Here is a 23,787-nt window from a genome sequence, read left to right on the forward strand (position 1 = left end):
TCAGCCTGCTAGTATCTCACTTTTAATCTTTTGAAATTGTTCTTTCTCAGCATCTGAAAGAAAAAATAATCTAAAGAGTGGTCTTGAGCATTGAAAGCTGCAATGAAATTGAGGATTGGAAGCTGTGTGCAATGCCTGATGAAATATCTTTAAATTCTATGGGAGCTTGTAAATGAATATTAAATGATACACAGTAAATCTGCCTTATTCCACCAGTGCCAGAGGTCTGCTACATTACATCCTCATCCAGGCCAATTTTGTGGCGCTAAGTGAGCAAAGTATTCCCACCTTTCCTGTAGGCTTTCAACGACAAATGGAATGTATGGGACTGCAGAGCTGGGTAGGGTAACTATTGTGGTAGACCTCGTGGAGGTAAGGGACATGAGGGACACAGTATATTAGCCCAGGTAGGGTATAAGTGCTGAAGAAAATTAATTCCTTGTGAATCTTTGGGTGTTTAAGAAAGCCCATAAATGTGTTTCATTGTGAAGATTATCTAAATGGACTAAGCAATAACAATGTTTTGGGAACATTCTAGTGTTTCATTCAAGAAGTCAATCTATTAAAATAAACATTGACGTTAGACCACAATAAGAGGAAATAGTACATTAGTTTAGGTATTGCAATATATTTTTACACTATATTCTGCTCTTTAATAAAGTTTTCTAGACCACTAGACACCTTGTTGACACAGCAATTTCATTCAGTAAGGAACAACTGCTTAGACAGATAAACGATATGATCAGATAGGCTTGTTACTACAGCAACAAATAGATTACTAATTCTGTCCTGAATTACCCCTCCTTACTTTGCTTTTCATAGGAAAACAACAGGGAGTGCAGGTAGGTTACAGCATTGCTGGAAGGGTATGATTTAAAATGTATCTATCCCCATTTACCAGAAGGTGAATTACTTTATTTCTCCATGACTTGGAATTTGAGACACCTGGGTTTTACCTGCAAACATGGAAGTTTTCAAAAGTGACTGAATTTAGCACTAAATGATACAGGAGTATGGCGAACAGGCAGTGTCAAGCATTAAGACTCTTAATAAAGATGTATTTTTTAATTTTGTTGTTCCTTAATGGTGAGTGGAATGATAGCTCTCCCTTCTGACATGTTCATCTCACCACCCACTTTGGTGTTACTAGCAAACTTGGGGAAATCACTATCAGTTTCATCATCCACATAATTTCTGACGATGTGGGCTAGTGTGGAGTCAAGTGTTGATCCCTGCAATACTCTGCTGGTGAAAAAAAGATGTGAGATGCACACATGTGGATGTGTATGATAATAGTCACCTGAATATTTGTCTGAGTCACAAGTACATTGAAAATTCCCTAACAATAAGCCTTTTTAAGTTATTTTTAGATGTCTACTTTTTTTTTTTTTCAGCTGTTGATTGGTATTTCATGAGACTTGTTTCTTCTTCTTTTTTTTTTTTTTTTCCTGAAAGATTTTTGGGAAGATTCTTGGGGAAGGTTTAATTACTCTAAAATGCTTCTGAGTTTGCCTTCCACGTCACTCTGTGATTTTTATTTTTTTTTCATATCCGGAGGTGTATCTTCTGAGAGACTGATACACAGACGTCTTTTTTTTTTTTCCTCTTTTGATTTACTAATGAACAACAAATTATGACTGAAAGTGAATTTACTGAAGTTACTTAACTTTATTTGAAACTTCCAATGAAGCATACAATCTACAACCTCCATGGGAAGCTATTAGAATCTTTAATTACTCTGACAATGAGCAGACTGCATTTTATTTCAAAGTCCAACTTATCTAACCTCAGTTCCAGTCTCTGAGTTTTATCATCATTAGCAAGTTTCTGTGTCTAAGGATTTCATACAAGTTTAACGAGTTGTTCTTTACAGTCTGTTACAACTGTAACACCGTGTGTTTACTAATATTCTCTTCCAGAAAAAGAACTTTCTAAATTTGAGCACATGGCAAATTATATCTAAAAGCATTTAAAGTCAGTCCTTTTTTACACTCATTGATCTTCTTCATCTCACATGCATGGATCTAATGTGTTTCTCATCATCAGTAAGTTCCTCCTTCTGTAACTTGATTATTGTTGCAAGCACTAGTGTTACACTATTAATACAAAGGAAAGAGAATGAAGACAACAGTAGAAGGCAAAGAAAACTTTCTTCAGTCTGGAGGTTGTTTCCTTGCCACTAACAGTGTGGCTTAGTGCTCCATGGTGTAAATCCATGGAAGTCTTAAAAGAGTGTTCTTTTTCCCTGGGATAATGGTCTCTTACATTTTGTATATTTTTTGTCCTGGACTGTGCTGACCATAAGGCCCTTGCTGGATCTAGAATATCTTGTCCAAAACTCAAAACTGTTTTCTCTTCCAACTAGCCCACACACAGTCAGTGACCACAAAACCACATAGATCCTGTCTTAATGAGTTATTTGAATCTTACGTTCCAATACCCATTACTCAGTCTTCTCTAGCATCTTTGCCTATCTTCTTCATAAGAGTTAGAAAAATCTCATACAAGGTGCAAAAAAGCAGACAACCAGGAGGTGATACTTGATTCTGTAGGTAAACCATATTGATCTAAACTTTGCTATTTATGGCAGTGAACACGTATGTTATCACAAGGTAACATGATTATCATAAAGACGATGTAATGTTGGGAGTTGTGTCATAGATGAGTGACACTATCAAGAGTAGTTTCCATGCAGAATAAGGCAGAATTTTCATGGAGAATATCAACATGATCAGTGATAGCAACAAGGTGGCTACCAAGTGATTTCTTCCTTGTGATTAGAACTGGCTGTGCAACATAGCAATAAGGTATATTCCCAAAAACAAAACAATGTATAACCAGGAACAGGAGAAACTGTGTTTCCTTCCTTTTGCTCCTCCATGACTTGAAATGCTAAATTTGTATTTCACAACTTGTGAAGCTCTACAGTTAGCAAGTCTTAAGACTACTGTGTGATAGGCAGGATGGATGAAGCACAGAAAAGGACTTTTCTCTCAATTGCTGGTACTGCTCTCTAGTCTTGTTGAAAGGCAGTTATGTCAATTTTTACATCCAAGTTTCTTCCTAGGGAAAAGATAAATTATATAAAATCTGTAATATTTGAAATTTCTTTTTTATAATTGGTATGACTCTTTGCTTACTGAAATGTACTATGTTATTTGCATTTTCAGAACAGATTTATAAGATCTATTATTTAATGCTATGACGATTAACAGAAATACATTTTTAAATATTGTTGGTGTTTTAGGGCATTATATATAAAGGAAACCAATTAGCTGCTGAATAAGAGTTCCGGCAGGCATTTCCTATCATGAGGGCAGTGATTTACTTTGCCTCCATTTTCAGTTTTATCCCTTGTTGCTTTTATTTCATTTAAAAGAAACAGGCAGACTCCTGAGGAAATATGTTCGTATGCAGCTGTCCAGTCCTGCCATAATACCCATTAGTCTGAATGACGCAGAACAGAAGGTAGAACAAATGGATAAATACTTTTTATTGTAAAATACAATTAATCTAGATTCAGACTGAGACAGGGAGATTAACCTGAAGGAAATAAAGAAATACAAGATTTCACCTATTGAAATTACATTTCAGTTTGTAAATAACAAATGAGGTAATAAGAGATCCATGCACAGGCCTGTTTTCTACAAACTAAAGAACACAGACTGCAATTACAGATTCTTCTAAAATATGCTTGATAAAACAAAGCCATCATTCTCATTAGCCCATTTGAGCCATTGCATTTTTAGGAGTTGGCAGTTAGAAAGGCTGGTTTTATGAGAGATAGCCAAGACACATGCCAAAGTCTTGTGTTCATAAAGCAAATACCAAACCCCTTCTTTGCAGTAAGGAGACACATGGCCTGTGGGAGAGGATGTAGTCTGGCTTGTCAGGAGGAGACAGCATATTGGAGCGGTGTCTAATAGTAAAGTCCAGAAATGAATGTTTGCCTTTCCTTTTATTAAGAAGATGAGTGACTTGTATTCTTCCTCCTGTAATGCCTTTTTCCTTCAGGATATAAAAGGCACAATCCCCCAGATGAAGGCATCTATAAAAAAAAAATGCTAGTTGTCCTGGGGTTAAAATACTGTGCCCTTAAACTCTGACACTGATTAATTGCAAACCTTAAGATCATCCCGATAGTGCGATAGTTACAGATGCAAATCTCAAAGTTCAGAATGTAGCTCAAAGGAGATAGACAGCTAATGTGCAGTAACTTGTTACTCTTTGAGATTGTTTGTTTGTGTGTTGAACCTTTGGATTTTCAAACCAGTCTGGAATTTTAATGGAAGTGATATGCAAAATTGCTCAGACTAATCTGAGGAGGAACAGAAGACCTTTGAGTATTTTTCCACATGTGATAGTCTGAAAAGTAACCTGACAATAGCTCCTCAAGTAACAAGTCAAGCTGCAGCAATGGAGAGATGTGTCTTGACACATCTCCCAGTTGGTGTGGGGAATAGTTGGCAGGGTTACATCCTGGTGTCAGAGCAAACTCACAGAGCCACAGAATGAAGCCTTCTGACTGACACCCTGTTAATCTCATTTCCAAGACTCCTTATGTTTGTGGTCTCAGGGTGACATATTGGTTTGCACTTTGGCAAGTAGAGTAAACCATTATTGGATTCTAGCTCAACATTATTACCAGTGCAAACATCTTTATAAGAACATGTTTTTATTGGCAGGAACATTTCTATTTACATCTAGCTTATTAATAAAAAGTCTGATTATCATTGGAGAGCCACAGTCCATGTAGTCAACTAAACACCTCCCCATTCCATATTTATTTCTCAGTGACATCTACTTTGATGTCTATCAGTCAGCTTTCTTAAACTGCTTATTTGGCATGTTAAGGGTATTGCATAGTGTTATTTTTAACCAGAATGTTGTGCAGTACCAAGTCAAACAGCTTATCTTAACTCCAAGCTTGTTGCCTCCATGTTATACCTCAACCAAAACTTCAGTCTCATCGGTGAAAGCAGTTTCATTTGACAAGATCTATTTTCTGTAACACAATGTTCACAAGCAATAATTATATTCCCAACCTTTCATCTCTTGTGTTCTATAATAACTCATCTCCTACTTCACCTGGATTAATCAAGTAACAAGTATTTGGGTGACTTCCATGCTGTTGTGAATAATTGAACATTAGCTGTCAACATGGCCTTAACTAATATTAGTGTTATATTCTTGTCTAGCTCTTTTAGGATTCTTGAGTGCAAGTCCTCCTAACTTTTAGAAATTCCTCTCCAAAGATGATGCTGACTACAGCATCCTCCTTAACCCATGAGCTGGACAAGACTTTTATCTCCTTTGCTGTACCATGTGGTTTTTAAACACACAGACACAAAAAAATACTCACAACAAATATAAACTGTTCTGCTTTTTCTGCATAACTCCTTCTCAGTGAACTGATACCACTGCTTTGAGCAGCCAGAATCAGGTTAGAAAAGCTAAATTCCTGAAAGAGCTAAACGTAGCCAGGAATGTAAAAGGCAACAAGAAAAGCTTCTGTAGGGACATTAGTGATAAAAAGAAGGCTACGGGAAAAGTAAACTGTCTCCAGAAGGAAACAGTAGATGTGGTTACCTGGTAGATCAAGAAGGCTGAGGTACTCAGAGGCTTTTTTTTGCCTTGGTCTTCACCAGCAAGTGCTTCAGCCAGATCATCCAAGTTAGAGAGGCTAAGGCAGGGACTGGGAGAATGAAGAGCCATTCGCTGTGGGAGAACATCAGGTTCGAAGCCATCTAAGGAACACAAGGTGCACAAGACTCTCTTATGAAGACATACTGAAAGCTGGGCTTGCTCAGCCTGGAGAAGAAAAGGCTTCGGGGAGACCTCAGAGCAGCTTCCAGTGCCTAAAGAGGCCTACAAAAAATCTGGGGAGGGACTTTTTACAAGGGCATATAGTGATAGGACATGGGAGAATGGCTTTAAACTGGATGATGATAGATTTTGATTAGATATTAGGAAGAAGTTCTTTACTGGGAGGGTAGTGAGGTGTCAGAAGATGTGGCCCACAGAAGCTGTGAATGCCCCATCCCTGGAAGTGTTCAAGGATGGATGGGGCTTTGAGCAACCTGATCTAGTGGAAGGTGCCCCTGCCAGTGGCAAGGGGTGGAAAATAGATATCTTTAAGGTCCCTTCCAACCCAAACCATTCTATGATTCTAAGATTGGAGCTATGAGGATAAGACATAGACATGAACAATAGTATTTTACTGACCAAATTTCAATTGAATCATAAGAATAAAAGAAAATAAGGGTAAGAGGTGACATTTGGATCTAAGATTCTATTAATAGAAGAGTTCTGATAATTGGCTTATCATATCTTTGAAAACTCAGGGGATACATGAAAGCAGTGAGTTTCCTGGAGAATTTCTCAGCTAAGAACAACACAATGATTTGTTCAATCTGATTGGTTAAAATTCCTTAACAATTTAGAGCTAAAATCAATAGTTTTTCTGATCTAGATCCTTTTACTGGCGAAATTTCCTAGCCAGATAACATCTTAACTCTCCTGGTGTTCTGTTTCCTTCTTTAGTGCAAGTCTTGTCAACTGAAAAGTTGTGCTGCCTTATACAGCCAGTTTCTAACAGAGGCCTCCTGGGGAGCCATACAATGCAGCAAGTTTCTCCTTGGTGACTCACTATCCTTTTCCCAGCATTACAGCACTGCTCTTTTCAGAGAAGAGATGCTCTGAATGGAAAAGGAGAGCTGCATTATCCTTTTTGTTTTGATATTAGATGTAACCCTCTGGCTCTTGGTAAGCTGCCAGTGGTAGATATTTGGATTTTCTTGCCTTAGCAGGTACCGGGACTTTTTCATGTAGATGGCGAGGTCTTAAAAGTCCTTCTGTCTGAGTCAGGGCCACTCAGCTAGACATAAACTCTGTGGGAGCCACATGTTCAACAGAGAGCATTTTCTTTCCATAGTTTCAGATGTATTCATAGAGACTTTTTATTCAGTCTCAGCCAAAATAAAAACAAACAAGAAGAGTCTACCTCCTGCACTTTACTTTCCAGAGGCTTCACAGCCTGTAAAAAACAGAACAAATCATTGGTCTACAGGCTGTCTTATTTTCTCTTGGTAGTGCTCAAGATCTTGTTTGTAGTTAACAAATCCCAGCCTGTTCCCTGGTTCCACAGCTCTGACCAGATAAGATCAGTCTGAATGAAGGAGAAGGGAACAAAGCCTTCTCCCAACTTTTCATGGAAAGTTTCTGAATGGAGCAGTAAAATATAATTCAGATCCACAGCTGAGACCCACTTCCAAGCAAGTATTCCAGGTGCTAAAGGTACACCCCGCATGAAGTTCTGCTTCTGTGTCAGACTTTGCTGTTTTCATTGCATCTCCTAGTCAGTAGCCAGTGCTTTATGCCATTTTACTGTTTTAAGCCCTCCAGGTCCCAAGACTAGTCTCATGAATTCTCAGTTAAAAATAGTAATTTATGTAACTGTGCTTGGTTGGGGGTTTTTTTCCTATTTTTTTTTTTTTTAACTTGAGGAAACTATTGAATCATACGTCCAAGATTTTTCCTACATGCTAGCTGGAATTTTATCCTTAAAATACTGGCTGAGACTATCTAGCCACCTGCTCAAAAATCACACAAAATATCGGTATACCAGTTACTAAGAATTTTGTTGATACCTGTGTTCTCTTTACTCCAGATGAGGAGTCAGAATGAGGCTCCTAGGCTTTACCAAAAAAAAGGCAGAACTGGTTATTTAGAGATAAGCTAGACAGTTTCTATATCAACTATACATTGATGTGTTTGCATATTCATGATTGACATAAGACACATGAAAAATTGCCAGCTATCTGTGTAGCCTTGATTTCTCTTTTCTCTGTTTCCATTTAGCTTTCTCCTGTCATTGTGAACTCTTTCTAGGGTGTTGACATCTCAGCCTAGGTCAAGGACCTACTAAAAAGAATTGCACAGACTAAAAGATGGGTCTATCTATAGCCATAGATTGTATTTTCCCACATCAGCAGTAGTGTCAAGGGTCTGAAACAGCTCTCAGCGTAAGTCATATTTTCTTTTTAAACCTAGTTCATGTTATCTTAACATTTACTCAAAATTTCCATGGGTTTGGAAGCTCTTGTATATATTCTTGAAGCATTGTCTTGAAATTAGAAATGATCACTCACTTTTTGGCAACAATATGAACAAAAGTTTTATATCCCATTAACCATAAACATTTTCCAGTGATGTGGATTAAACAGCTAGTAAGTGCTGACTTGACCACCTGACCAGAAAGTTCAGGTTAATTTTCTATTTTTGTAGTTTTACTATGATTTATTTTTTCCTATTTTAGTTGAAAATTTAGTGTTCTTTTCCTGTGAGAAATGGGATGAAAAGCTCATTTGCAGATATATTTTGTGAATCCTCAGCACATGCAGAAAAAGAACACTGATAATATTGCTAACACCAAAAAATGGCAGTGCAATTTTAACTTTTTGGTGATGGTCTTGAAATCCATGAATCATCCTTTTCAGTTTTAGTGCAACAAAATAAAATCTGCATGTATATCAGCAGATATTAATGTATTTTCTTCTTACATTGTATATGAGACCCCAGGCTTCATCTACTTCCCCTCTGCCCTACACAAACTGTACTCTGAAGGTGCCTGTTCAATATTTTGTAAGTATGATTTCCATATCTTTCCTTTGGAAATACTTTTATTTAATAATAAATCTTCAAGATTACTTGTTTAGATGCTGGAGGAAGTGGAATTTGCCTGCCAGCTCTGAACTGAGAATGGATTTCCAGAACCATACCATCTCTACAGTTGGGGTGTTCAACACGGGTAAAAAACCAACTTTTTTTTTTTTCTAATTTGGGTAATGGGAATAAAAAAAAGTCTGCTTTAGAGGAGAAAAAAGTGAAATGTTATGCCTACAGCCAACACATGGGCAATTTTAATACTGATTCTGAAACACCATTCCATTTAGACTAATGTCATATTATCCCAGACCGTGATCTCTGGAAGTTCTAGCATGGCACAGCAAAATAGTTCAGGAAAGTTATGTTTCCTTTTATTTAAAACAAAAAATCAATTGCTAGTTAGATAGGGTAAAATCTCAAGTTCATGCTTCCCTGAAAATCTTATTAAAAGGTGGTGTCATTAATGAAGAGCTTCACAAGGAGTCTTGCTCTGCTGCAGATCCAATAGAAGGGCTAGAATTATCGTTTCTGATTCTTCCAATGAAACTCGCACTTTTGGGTTAAGACTTGGAGTAAGATGAAAGAGTTCAGAGTGTTTCTGACTAAACAAACCACAGAATCAGACCACTTTTGTGAGAGAAGCACAGCATAACACCAATTCTTGATCCTCTTCTGGCATCATCTTTCACATGGAAATGCAGAAAACAGTGAGTTCTGGTAGGTACCTTCAGTATGCTTCATAAAATGAAGAGAAGTTTTGCAAAGGCAAGATTATAGTCTTGTGTACAGGCTGTTTGAGATGCTCAGATTTAACCCTACTCTTTGGTTTATTATGACTAAAAAGGGTCTTGGAACTCTTCGTCTGGAGACACTGTACTCACATATACATCCTTAAAATATTGACATGACAACAGTGTACTACAACAATGTTGTATATTCTGTTCCAGCAACCACTAAAAATCTCAAGAAAATTAAAGTCCTCTGAAAATTACCTCCCATAGTGGCAAAAGTATTTCATATTGCCACAATAAAGAAACCTGTAACAAAATAAAAGGGAAGTAGTTGAAACCAAATATCTTGAATACTGAATCATGTGAGTTTCCATAGCTTTGCAATTTCTTTACAATCAAAATGGGCCCATCCCTGTGGGAAACAACACTCCAGAAATTGATTTAATTGGTAGTTCCTGGCACAGAAGACTAAAGGGCATGGAAAATACAGTACATTGTTGCCCTAGCAGTTTAGGCGTTATTTCTTAATCTGAGAACAAAATCCCTCTTTCTGGCTTCTCAAGAATGTGTGAAAGTCCAATGGATGACTCAAAGTTTGATATTTTAAACAATTTTCACTTTGGATCAGAAATATATTTTTAACAGACATGAATAGAACATCATAATAAACCTAATCTTAGACGGTTTTGAAAATGCTGTTTGTCTACAATTGTATATTTAGGAAAAGCATTAAAAGCATTAAATGCCTAGTGTTTGATTTTTCAACAACACTGTTTTTATTCTTTCTCCCTGGCCTTTGGATTGCTGTTCTGGGGAAATTTAGTTTCGACAGTTACTGTTACATGAGAAAACCTACTGTTGCTCAGAGGACAGAGATGGAGTTGTAGTGTATGAACAGATGAAAAAGTCTGGGCTAGACCGTGTGGAGCAGGAAAATAGGGCATCTTTTAGAACTGAAACTTCTACTTCCTCATCTCCTCATCTTGAAAGCCATACACTTGGTCACGTGTCTCCATATGCTTATAATTGATGAGAATCTGCTTGTTTAGAGAGATGGCATTTAGTCTAGTTCCAAAAGGCAAAAATTCTTCAAACAAATTCTCCATTTAAGACTCCTTTATCTCCTAGTTCAGCTTCCACTTAGAAAGCATGTTGCTGAAGTATATTTTTTCTTGGCTCATATTAAATCTATATGCATGTCTCCCAGAAGCCCAGCCCCATGAACAAAATCAGACCATCTGGCTCCAGAGCTCATTATATTGTATACAAACATAAATATCAGATGTTCTGTATTTTCAGGGTGCACATACTTTTCAAATTGGCAGGGTAATATTTTCACCTCCTTTTAGTCTGACATTTTTGGTTACAGAGACATAGTTATATTAATGAAATATCCCTAGGCAACGTACTATTTCAAACAGAACACCTAGTTAAGATACCTTTTTATTTTTATTGTTATTCTGGGTCAGTGGTTTATAGAGCTCAGCTTATAGCTAGATTACCTACAGGTTTCAACACATTTCTCAGTTCAATACCAAGAATGTTAATTGAACTAATAAAGTGCTCATTACATATTTCATAGGGTTTTTTTTAATGTTTAAAATACAGGATCCTATAAACTCACTTTACTGCAGACCTACACAGGGTTTTTGGAGGTATTTTGTTTTTCTTTTTTCTCCTCTTTTATCTCATAGGACCTGCTTCGAGCTGTTTTCCTCTATATTCTCCTGATAGTATTTTTGTTGGGTTTTGGCAAATATATAATAAAACTATAATCTGAATTTACAAAATTTATTATTACAAAATGATATGAGGGCACTGGATCTGAACTTATTTGAGTGGGAGAGAACTAAACCTACATCTACATCTCTCCAACAAAGATGTCTAACATCAAGAGCACTCTGCAGAGGAGCTGTTTGTTTCCTCATGGGAACTCAGCATATTGAATCCCAAGTGCATGGAGGTGCTCTGGTGCAGTCCTCAGTCAGTGATATGTATCATATCATAGGATTTCCTTATGTTCATCTCTGGGTCCTCCCTGTAAAAACACTGAATTACCTCGCTTTTTATATAGTAAAAACTGAAGTAATGCCTTCATTGTATGCACCAAAGCAGTCTTCATCCAGACATAGAGAGCTTAGTCTCCTAATGAAAGGCTTTCAGTCCAGTCAGATATGTTTATTTATATATATTTTCCAAGGTTGGAGCTTATACAAAGCTCCGTTATAGTTTCATTTCACCACCATAACCCTGAAAGTACCATTTGAAATCTTATAAACTGCTATTTCTTCATGAGCTTGATATAGTAAATTAGAAATCCATTTGCTGTTTGTACAACGCTGCACCTGTATTATAGTAACCATGATAACCATGCATGCAGTGCATCTTCCAGTGAAGTAATTTCATGGTGCATTGTGCATTCCTCTTACTCAGACAAAAATTCTTATTGTGTTAACTCATTACCAAACACAAGAAAATTAAAAAGCCCCTTGCTACAGTATTTACCATGTGTATATTTCATACTCATGTCACTATAAGTTAGAATACAAAAAACTGCTTAGAACCTCTAACAATCTCTGTAATGTACTCATCTCAATTCCTGACATATGTGTATTAACACTATATCAACACCATTTTTATACATTGTGTAAAAATGTTACAAGGAAAATGTGTTTTGCCATTGAAGTGTTTTTCGCTGCAGCTATTTTGCCTGTATGTACAGGGTAATAATTTCAGTGAGTAGTGTGCACACAAATTTAGGAGTAAAAAAGAAAATACTACTTTTAATGTATTCCACATGAATAGCAGAAAACATTTAAAATTTTTTAGTTATATTCCCATGGTTTTCATTAGCTTTGACTGTTTCAGCTGATGAACACAACCAAAAATATGAAAAAAATAATAGAAGAATATTTGAGAGAGGGAAAGAGACTTTTTTTTCTGTAATATGATTTCATTTTTGACAGTGTAAATTCATCACAAGTAATGATACAACCCTATCTCCTTATAGTCGCTTGAGATCATCTGGCAGAGGTTTATTTCATTTTTATATGGTTTCAGCTTTGATTTGAACTGGCCTATTTTGCCTTTGCCATGATATTCACACTAACTTTCATAGCGCTACAAAGAACAGCCAGAGAACTCATGCAGATGATAGTTCTTCAGTGACATCAAAGCCCAGACCTGCATTAACACATGTTCTCTGTCCTGTACTCTATGTGTACTCTATCCTGTAGTCCCTCTGCAGCTTCTCCCTGCATGGGGTGGGAGCATGTAGGCATGGGAAGAGAAGCTGTCTGTGTGCAGACACCAGTGATGTAGCTTCTTTCCTTGCAATACCCTCCAGTACTTTCTGGCTTCAAATATTTTGCATTTTACCTGGTACGTATACAATATCCCTCCCTGTTTATGAAATGAAAATTAGCTCAGCTCCATGCCTCAAAGATGCATTTATCTATGAAAACATTACACAAATGAGGTATATTTTTTTCTTTCATCTTAAAAGCATCCACTAATTTCCTAAATAACATGCCCGTTGACAAGTTCCTAGTCCTGCTGCACAGCCAGAGGCAGTGTGTCAAAAAAGGACTGGAGGGAAAAGTGGTTTATAGTTGACTGAAGAAGAAAACAGAACTGCTAAAAATAGTCAGAAAACAGCAGCAATGCCTGCCTTTGAAGAGAAGAGCACTTACAACCCATAGAAATATTCACAGCATTTGTGGGGACTGTTGTCAAACACTGTTTTGATCTAACCCAGGTCTGGTCACTGCAAAAGAGCCCTTTATCTTTCAGTCTGAGGCAATTTTGATTTGTCCAGTAACGTGTGCAAGATGCTGGATCAGTGGACCTTCTTCATTATTTTGTGCTTGTTTAAATAGGGACACCAATGTACTCTAAAGAGAACTTTCATATTGACTGGTTGATGACACTCTTCAAGCTTGCCTCCAAGAAAGGTAATATTTGCTTTTATTTCACTGTATAATGCCTTTCTTCTGCCACTGAGGTCTATGTAATTCTGTGATCACAGTGGTGATCATCTCCTGGTCACTGATGTCAAGAAAAAGACTCCTGTTGTCTTACATGTGGTTTTGTGTAAGATCCAAACTGTCCTACAGGTATAGTGTGGCCCAGTAGATAAGACTACTGGCTTCAGACTGAGGAGATCAAGGCCAGTTTTTCACTTCAACAGCTTTTCTGGGACATTCAAAGCAAATATTTTAATCACCGTGAGTGCTAGCTTCCCCTGTCAAGAACTTCTTAGGGCAGAGGAAGCGAGTGTAGACTTTAATTCCCTTTCCTGCTCCATCGCTGACCATTTAAAATGTTTCTGGATCACACGAGCAGGAGAATACACCTTCATTTATATTTCTTCATTGTCTAGTTTTGGCTATGTCTTGTCCTGTTTTCTGAATTCTTCGAAGACATGCTTTGAGAATATGGTACTAAGAGGTAACTGGTTTTTACTTAGTGCTTCAGCTGATCTTAAGTATGAATTTGGCCAGTTGTTCAGCAGTGGGTGTGGATTTCCATTCTTACACAGGGACCCCATTCTGTTATACTCCAACAAACGCTCTGTGCTTCACTGAAAGTCAGAAGAGGTACTAGGGGAAATGGACTCATAGATGATGGGGAACAGCAGAGGTCAACAGGACAGAACCTACTGTCACCTGTGCTAAACAGGACAGGAGTGTTATTAGGGGCAGTTTGGAAAAGGAGTTCAGGGTTTTCATCAGAATCTAAAAGTAAGGTGAAAAGAATGAAGTGTGGAAGTCCCATTTTTTTCCTACTGAGAAAACAAATTTTTTTCTTATCAGTTTTAGGTGAATGTCCTGCCAAAATCTGATGATGCTGAACATTTTTATATAACATTAATTCTGCTCTATTCAATAAAACCTCAGAGTAAATGTAAGCACACTGTGTCTGCTGGAATTTATATGCAACAATAAGATTGGGATTATTGCTGAATGCCATTGTAGTGTACAGGACGACAACAACAACAATATTAGCACACTTAAGACATAATACTACATAGTAGTATTATCTATCTTCCATTAAGTGCTTTTCCTTAAGTGAACAAAGTTTGTCATGTATGTAAATAATTTTTGTCCTATAATTACTAGGAGATGCTTAGAAAAACAGAAAATTGGTGTGTGCAGTAATGAGGCTAAATTAGTGAATAAACAAATACAGTTAGTCTGAAGCTGACACACATTTTTCCAACTCTCAGTGCTCTTAACAGAGTGTTCAAAGAAGAAACTGTCATGTAGCCAGGGGAGCTCAAATCAGTATTTAAAAATGCATGGGAAATTTTCAAGTTTGTTGCCTGATAAAGTATTCATAGGAAGAATCACTATGTGTTTACTCTCTTATTATGTGTTTTCTAGGCATCCACTTCTACAGGCTGTTTGATTAGACCCACTGCAGTTTTTTGAATGCTTTTGATGTATCTCAATGAGAGTGATGATGCATCTGTTTCAGTTTGGAAATATACCATCTGTTCTTCAGATCTGATGGTTCAACATAAATATGAAATGAAACTTCTACTGACTTCCTACCATAGCTGTGAGTTTGAGAACAGGTTGGAACTCTACTATCCTGATTATGAAGAATCATGGGCATGCAAGACCATGAGAAAATGTTCCCAAATATGAAAACATTTGCGAAAATTTGCCGAGTCAAAAAAGCCCTCAAGTAGCTATTTGTCTGCATTAGTTTACCAACAGAAAATAAGATATATGATGCCTATGAGTTCAGTGAGATACTACTGAAGTGTGTCATATTTTCAAAGTAGATGAGTCTGTATTTACCAATTGAGTTTTCATCACGTACTTATGCTTCACTCTGAAGCTGCTTCTTATCTGGAATGATATTTGATGAGATTGCATTAGGAATGAGGAGTGGCACATAGGAGAGTCTGGGTTGTGCCTGGAATACTGATATCTACAAAGTTTGCTTTACTTAAGACTGTGCTGCTAATGACTAACCAACCCCTCTTTTCTTCCCCAGACCCATTCTTTTAGTTGCACAATTATCAGATCTTTTTTCTTGATTTTAATTGTTTCCTTTTTGTTTTCTTCCTTCTTTCATGTTATTTCTTGTCTTGTCCTTTTAGTGGTCATCTCTATTGGATGTTTTTCCCATTCCAAGAAATGAATCAAGGGTAAATTATAGAGTTACCTGGACATGTAGGTGTAAGACCCGGTACCCTGTTAGGTCCTCTGATGTGCTGGATAATTACTGTGAATTAAGAAAATTGGTCGCAGTTAAATGAAATAATAACGCTAAACAAAAAAGTTTGATGTTAAATTAAACTGAGATTGAATTTACATAATATCACATCTGTAAAAAAAACAGATTTTCCTTAATATCGGAATGGACTTAAATCTTCAGGTAGACTAATCATTTTAAATAAAAAAATAGCCCATCCTCTCTTACGCATTCTAGAAGATCTCAGGATTTTGGGGTCCATTACACAGCTAAAGATCCAGAACAAAACCAGTCTAATTGATGACTTGCAATTGGTATGACCAGGGTTAATTTTGTGTCAGGAAGGGCCCAGAATAGCATGTCTGTTTTCAGTCAGATGGATTAGTGTCCTGGCATGTTCTGACATCTCTTTCACTACAAAATTAAGTGTTGACCTATAAAATAAATATATCTAAAATCTAAATCACAAGTTAAAAACAATTATAAAACTTCCTTTTTACATTGTAATTCTTGTGTTTTGGTGAATTTTGTCCTTTCAAACATGGTGGTATAGTACAGATTTTTCTGGTAACAAGTCTTCTCCAAAGTACTGATGCTTCATTACTTCTATGATTGAAAGTCTAGGACACCAATGTGTTCACAGGATATTTAACATGAGTTTCCTGGTATATTTCAGGTAAGTATTAGCTTCTCAAACATTCAGAACCACACTTTCATCTTATGAATTAATGAATGTAAAAAAGGACAGACATCTCACAGGAGCAGAGAGAGGACTATGCAACATTGTGGGAAACATCATTATGCTCAGACTTCTACTCAGTACAATATAGCTCTGAAAAACAATTCCTATAGTACTATACTAGCATTCGTGATGTTTCTTTCACAAATCTCCAATTTTTAAGTTTCATTGTAGTGATTACGGATTATGATTTCAGCTCTAGAAGTGATGGACATCTTGTGCTTTGCCACCTTTTATTTGTATGAAGAATAGCCTCGAGTAAGATTTAGAAAAATTTTTGCTTAAAGAGCATTTAGAAGGATCATGTGCTCTCAACTGCAGCTGAAATGCTTTGTATTTTCATCTTTATCAGTATAAAAAGACTTTAACATGCATTTAATTCCCTTATAAAGCATGTAAAGTTCAACAGCTTAACAGACGATAGCTGTCCTTTTTTCCTTATCTACCATTTTCCATCATGCATATTAGTTTCTAAAAAAAGTATTTTACAATGTATTTTGCTTATGAACTCTTGGAAAATAGTGATGACATACAAGAAATATGAAACAGTATTTGAAAAATGACAAACTGCTACTTTTAAACATAGGCAACTTAACTTTTATTTCTTTCTAGATTTATGAGATTTTGGCCTTCACCTGATGTTACATGGTTCCCTAAAATAATGAAAACCAGCTAGTGTGATGACCATTGAACCTGAAACAAACTTCCCCCATGTAATTAATTAAAAGTCATCCTTTGCAGTAATTTACGTGTTGCCAATACAAGTGTATGATGCAGTAATTTTGTGTTGGGATTTAGCATTGTCTTTTGTGTGTCTGCTTATACGAGTTTTTCGAGAATAATCATATTAAGATTAAGATAGAGAGTGACAGCTGGGCAGTATATGTCCTAAAATAATGCATTTGAGCAACAAACTTCACTCAAATTCTATAATTCAAAGTTCTATAACTTTGTTATAGAAACAAGGAGTCATCTGTTTTCTTTAGGCTCGTATGTTCAGTGCAAATTGAGATTGTTTCCTAAACTGAGGAACGCTTGGGGCTTTTAGCATTTGTTTTATTTTCAGTCTAGAAAGAGTCAAACAAGTATGTTTCAGTATAGTAGGGGGATTATATGTTATGATTGCTTCCAGTTACAAGAAACTGAAGCTGATGTTTTATCATGTTCTGTCCAGGCCTGTGTGTTCCTAGTCTAAGCAGAACAATCTGCTTTCTTCCTAGTGGCTGTACATCAGCCCTTCATAGTATCCATAACTGAGCTGAATAATGTCTAGTTAGTACTCACTGACAAGTTCCAGAGAAGGTAATGAATGCAGGTAGAGCTAGAACTGCATCAGCATAGATATTAGGATATTGTGGCTATTTGTGTTCACTCTAAAAATTTTACAACTTTTTTCAACCCAAGGTTCCACCATCTTTGACACCACAAGGATATTTTAATGAGATCAGAACTATATATATATAAACTATATATATGAACTATATTTGTCCTATATCCTTGAGCTGGATACATATCTAAACAGAAGAATATTGGAGATCAGTTATGCTGGGCTGTTATCCAATCGGTGGAGGAGCTACTGGTTAAAAAATGGGAGCTAAATAGATGGGTAGGTTTTTTAAGGCAGAGAAAATCTTCCTGAAAGTCAGTGTGGCTAAGTAGTTAACCTTACTGCAAACAGGAAGATGTTTTTTACTTGTCACTATATGAAACAGTTGGAAAAGGAGATGAAGATGAGCAAGAATAACAAATCTATGGTAGTGGTGCAAGATCACTCAATAAAAACAACTCTGAGTACTGTCGAGAAATAGAAGAGGCTAGCTGAGTTTCTGGAGATCTAGTTTATTATGGGAAAAATTACTGTGTTTGATGTAGGGGTAACTGAATGTAAATGTGACCTGTTCTAGAAAGAAGGGAAAAAATGTTTTGGCAGTTCATGTCATGATGTGTTTTATTAAGTGGGAGTGAGTGGAAGAGCTGAGTTCAAAAAGCTTGCTGCAGAAAACATCTGATAATGTCAACACCCCCCAGTAGGTTAGTCACCTTGTGCTTCCTTTCTACTCAGTGGAGGGACAAATAACACTCCTGGAGCTTAAGACATCTTACCCTAAAGCAGATGTCTAGAAACAGGTCAGCTGAATCATCCCACCTGGGAGATGAGGACAGCTATCTCAGTCATTCGTAATCTATGTTACAGACATCTCAAATCAGGGAGATGAATCCCAGCCATAACGTCTTGGTTCCAGCCCAGTGTCTTGTGCAAACAGCTATCTGCTTGGGCAGTTTCAGTCGTTCATCTGATTTGGCAGGACATGAAACCAACAGCTTCAGACATAAAATGCCCTCAAAAGTAGGTATGTTGGGAAGCTCTGCAATATGAACAGAGTGTGAGTGAACGTATAGTGGCCTTTGTTCTACTAGAAAAAGCAAGCTTCAGCATTACTGCTACTCACAGTGAAGTAAAGGGAGACTGTTAGTGAGGGATTAAGCAAATGTTTAGGAGTTTATTATCAATAAGACATAGATTTTTATTTATAAATTCTGCTGACATTTCCTATTCTCCATGACAGGTTCAGTTATGACTCTGGGACACTTGAGTAGGTCCTGATTCAGGTACTTGAGTACAGTACTGCCACTCAGGGCTAAGACTTGGTAAGTAATGGGATGGAAGTGTTGTCAGATTTCTTGAGCGTGTACAGACTTTTTAGAACAGAAACTTCTCCTTCAAAGTTCTCAAGTCCAAAACATGAAAAAATATGCAATGAGTGTGATTTGAAGAAGATGGAATGCTCTGAACATGGGTGTAATTCAGTGATGCCAGCTTACTTTCTAAAGAAACCAAAATGGTATAAAGCAGAGATTGGATTCCTGAAGCAGCCCTCAGAGGTGTCTACAGCACTAAACAAACCAGATGTTGCCATATGCATGCAGCTATGATACCAAATTTAATCTCCAAATTGTTTTCACCTACTGTTTGACATGCAACTGAACATATCAATACTATATTAATATAGAAAATACTGTTTTAAGGCATATGGCTTTAAGATGTCAGGCAGTTACGGTTCTTAAAGCTTGAAGTTGACATAATCCATGTGAAACTGGTGCTGTTGAATGTGCAACAGTGGGGATGACAAATTTGTTTATCTAAACTTAGGAAATTGAAATAGTGGAAACCCTCACAATGTAATTAATGTCAGAGCAAGCATTGTCTGCATATGTAAGTACAGATGGTGGGAGCGAATAGACTTCAGGAAGGTGAATATTTGGTGAGATGGAAAAGAGTATTTCAGCACACTGTGCTACTAATCTGCAGCTTGAGCAATAGCTGATGAGCATCACACCTGGAAAAATTCTTCCTATAACTTCAGGGGTTTTAATCAGCATATTCAGGGTGACATGACAAGTCACTGAATGAACTTTGTTTAGTCCCTGATGTGCTGACTCTTTTTCGCTTCGAGAGGTGTCATAATTGCCCCTGAACAGTGTTTCACATTTCCTTTTCCATTTTCCTTTTATAAAACCCATCTGAGCTGTAAGATTGCTTCAAGTGAGTTACGTGGTTTTTACTTTCATTAAGTAATGTCTTAGTTATACATTGTTTTCTCTTTCCCCAGGTTCTTCCTATTATTGTTAAATCCACTTCCCACTTTCTTATTTGTCCATTATCTTAGAGTTTATATAATTTGTCTAGAAGCTACAGAACAATACAAATAAGGAAAAAATGTCAGTATTTAATAAAGCTGAGATAAATTGTGTTTAATCTCTGCTTAAGGTTTATTTTGAGAAATGTCTGCCTATGAGTATGGGTCTGGAAGGCCATTTAATGTTTGCATTGCAAGTATAGTGCAAAGTGAATTTATTTCCAGCTCACTAGGCACATAACATAAAGTTACTTTTGTTAGTTTAATAGCCAAACTGCTGTTTTGCTAGTGTCAGAGGGGGGTTATTTGTCATTAACTGATGATACAAATCCCTTTGTGAAAGGGTTCAGGAAAAGAAATTCATTTCTTTCAAAAGGCACACTGAAATATGCATGAAGCAGCACTCAGAGCAGGAGTGCTCCATTTTATACAGGCCATCTTTTTCCATACAGAAAAAGCAGCAGGAGCCTGGCCTTGAGCTAACAGAAGCGTGTGTCACTTCATTAATGTACCTGAATTTAAATGAAAGAACATCATCAAAATGGTGTCATTTATCTTCATCATTTCAGGGCCTTCTCCTCATGGGGGACTTCAACCACCCTGATGTCTATTGGAGAGACGGTACAGCCTGGCACAAGCAATCCAGGAGGGTCGTCGATTCTGTGGAAGACAACTTTCTTCTGCAAGTAATAGAGGAGCCAACAAGGAGAGGTGCCATGCTTGACCTCGTGCTCACCAACAGGGAGGGGCTGTTTGGAAATGTGACGCTCCAGGGCAGCCTTGGTTGTAGCAATTATGAGATGGTCGAGTTTGAGATCCTCAGGACAGTGAGAAGAGTGTGCAGCAAGCTCACTGCCCTGGACTTCAGGAGAGCAGACTGTGGCCTCTTCAGGAACCTGCTTAGTAAGGTTCCATGGGATATAGCCCTAGAGGGCAGAGGGGCCCAAGACTGTGCAAGCTCAGGAGTGTTGCATCCCTACTAGAAGGAAGTGCAGCAGGAGGGGCAGGAGACCTCCTTGGATGGATAAGGAGCTGCTGAGGAAACTTCGAAGGAAAAAAGAGGCTTATAAAAGGTGGAAGCAGAGACAGGTGGCCTGATAAGAACACAGGGATGTTGTCTGGGAAGCTAGGGACCAGGTTAGGAAAGCTAAGGCCCAGTTAGAATTAAACTTGGTTAGGGATGTTAAGGATAAGAGGAAGACATTCCTCAGGTACATTGGAAGTAAAAGACAGACTAGGGACAGACAACATGGGCCTTCTCTGTAAGCCATCAGGAGAACTGGCTACCCATGATTTGGAGAAGGCTGAAGTTCTTAATGACTTCTTTGCCTTGGTCTTCACTGGCAAATGCTCTGACCATACCACCCAAATCTTGGAAGGCAGATGCAGGGACAGTGAGAATGAAGACATGAGGCCCACTGTAGGAGAGGATCTGGTTCGAGACCATCTTAGGAACCTGAACGTACACAAGTCCATGGGACCTGATATGCAATGGATGATTGAGTTAGAAGTATTTTATTCAACATAGTAGTTTAAATGTAACTAATGCTGGTAATTGCAGTATCTTTTGCCTAGTGTAGTTGCACTACAGATTTTAATGAAGTTATCTGCAGATTAAAACTAAGCTTTTTTAGTTTTAGAAAAAAAGCTTAGGATCTTCTCTATAACATGCAGATTTGCCGTGATAACTTGTAGAATCACTTTATTTTTCTTTTCCACAAAATGCCATATTGCAATAGTACCTCTTTGAGTTTCATTCAGCTGGAATTCATGAGTATACTGACTTTTAAAACCTCAAAATTATTTCCACAGGTTAACAATAACGCTATGTGTATTTGAAAAAGGTTGTGATAATCACTAGAATAGAAAGAAATTTTTGTTTAGTCAAACAAATACCTACCATTTAATTCTGTGTAATGACCCAGGCATGTTGGAGGAGGAAGGATTGTTGGTTTTCTATGCATGTAGGGTTTCTATTCTATTGTACTTTCCACTATCTTTTAGTATTGATAAAGATAAAAAATGAAATTTCTTCTCTGTGTCTGATAGAACTGGTTTTCCAGTCAGTTACATAACTGAAAGCTATCTTGAAATTGAACGTTACTATTTTTATGTATTTTGCTCTTTTCATTCTATTCAGTATAAGGGAAAAGCTGAGTTGATTTTTTCCTTTGTGTCAAAAAACATTTTAGCTTCTTAGTCAAAGAAACAGGCATTCTGACTGTGGTGTAATACTTTGAGATGATGGTGATAGGAACCATGCAGAATATATGTTTGTTTACAATTTTGTTATCGGTATTTCTTACCAATTTTAATTACTACAGGTCTTCAAGATTTACACACTGAGGTCTAATTTTGGAATTAAATGGACTATTCCCATTCAGAACTAAGGATACTGAAGAGCATATTGTGTGAGTATAAGCCAAGGAAACTGACAATATTTCTGATGTTCACCCCAAGATGTGTTTTACACTACTGTGACATTTGATCAAAGTGTGATATTTGCCTGGATAAGAAGCACAGGTGTAAGTGTGGGTGCCTGCATAAAAGCAATTTATAAGATGATCAGAGGAGAGACAAACTGTCCAATATATTTTTATCCTGTGCTTTCTAAGCAGATGCTGAAACAAAAGCTATCTTAATGTTGCTTTGGAGTTAGAAGCAATACAGTACGACTATGCCAACATAGTTTTGGGCACTGTAATAATACTAAAATCATCCCCTGTCCTTATGTGCAATTAAAACATCACTTTGAGTTCTGAATGAGCAAATCATAAGTATTTTAAAAACTTATTTGGTCTAGATGCCCTGTTTCTCTATAGTCTCTATTAAGTAGTAGCTGAAATAAAAATAAAATGTGACTATTCAGTGTGCCAATTAGAAGAACACTTTGGTTTGTTGACTACTTGTGACTTTTCAAAATCATAGAATCACAGAATCACAGAATCACAGAATGGTTTGGATTGGAAAGGATCTTAAGGTCACCTAGTTCCAACCCCCCTGCCATGGAAGTGTGACCTACAGTAAAAGCAAGATGGAATACAGGACTGGGTCACTTGACTTCCCATAGAATCAAGTTTAACAAAATCTCACCTGCTATTGTACTTTTTCAAAACCCTTGATTTTTTTTTTTTTTAATGATATATGTAACCTTAATACCACTACTGATTTCAGTTTTATTCATGATCCACTAATTTTTGGCTTCTCTTCATAGTATTAGAAGTCATGCTTAAAATGGCTTTTGAAAAGTACGAAATTAGCATAGAAAGGTACAACGCAACCTGAAATATGGAGCTGATGTTCATGTTCTGAATCCATTTTTCTATTATTCATTCTAACACAATTTACAGCATCACAACAAGCAGGCATAGTAATGATGACACAGTGGAAAGTTTCCTATTGTTTTTACCTTTGTCCAAGGAAGGATTATACCTGTATTTCCTTTTCCAGTTGTTTAAATTATATTTACAAATATATTTCAGAATAAATCAGTGACTTCTCCTTGCTTTCAAGGCTTGTGTTTCAGATAATAACACATTGCATGTTTTGCCCCAAAAGCTTGGGATAACTTACAATCTTTGTTACAATGTAAAAAATCTTTTACTTACTAATATGCGCTTAGAATTTGAGAAATCAGGAAACCATATTTAATTATTTATCATGAATGTAATAACAATAATTCCACCTTTTCTAAATCTCTAGAAGCAAGGAAAAAGATCCTTATTTGCTTTTTTGAAGTCTTGTGCAAAGATCAAAATTTTTGTGGGAAAAATCTGTAATTAAGACTAGTACACTTTTGTTCCAA

Source organism: Pezoporus occidentalis, unplaced genomic scaffold (assembly GCF_034315485.1).
Source record: "Pezoporus occidentalis ecotype Australia unplaced genomic scaffold, CSIRO_AGI_Poc_V1 ctg181, whole genome shotgun sequence".
NCBI lineage: Eukaryota > Metazoa > Chordata > Aves > Psittaciformes > Psittacidae > Pezoporus > Pezoporus occidentalis.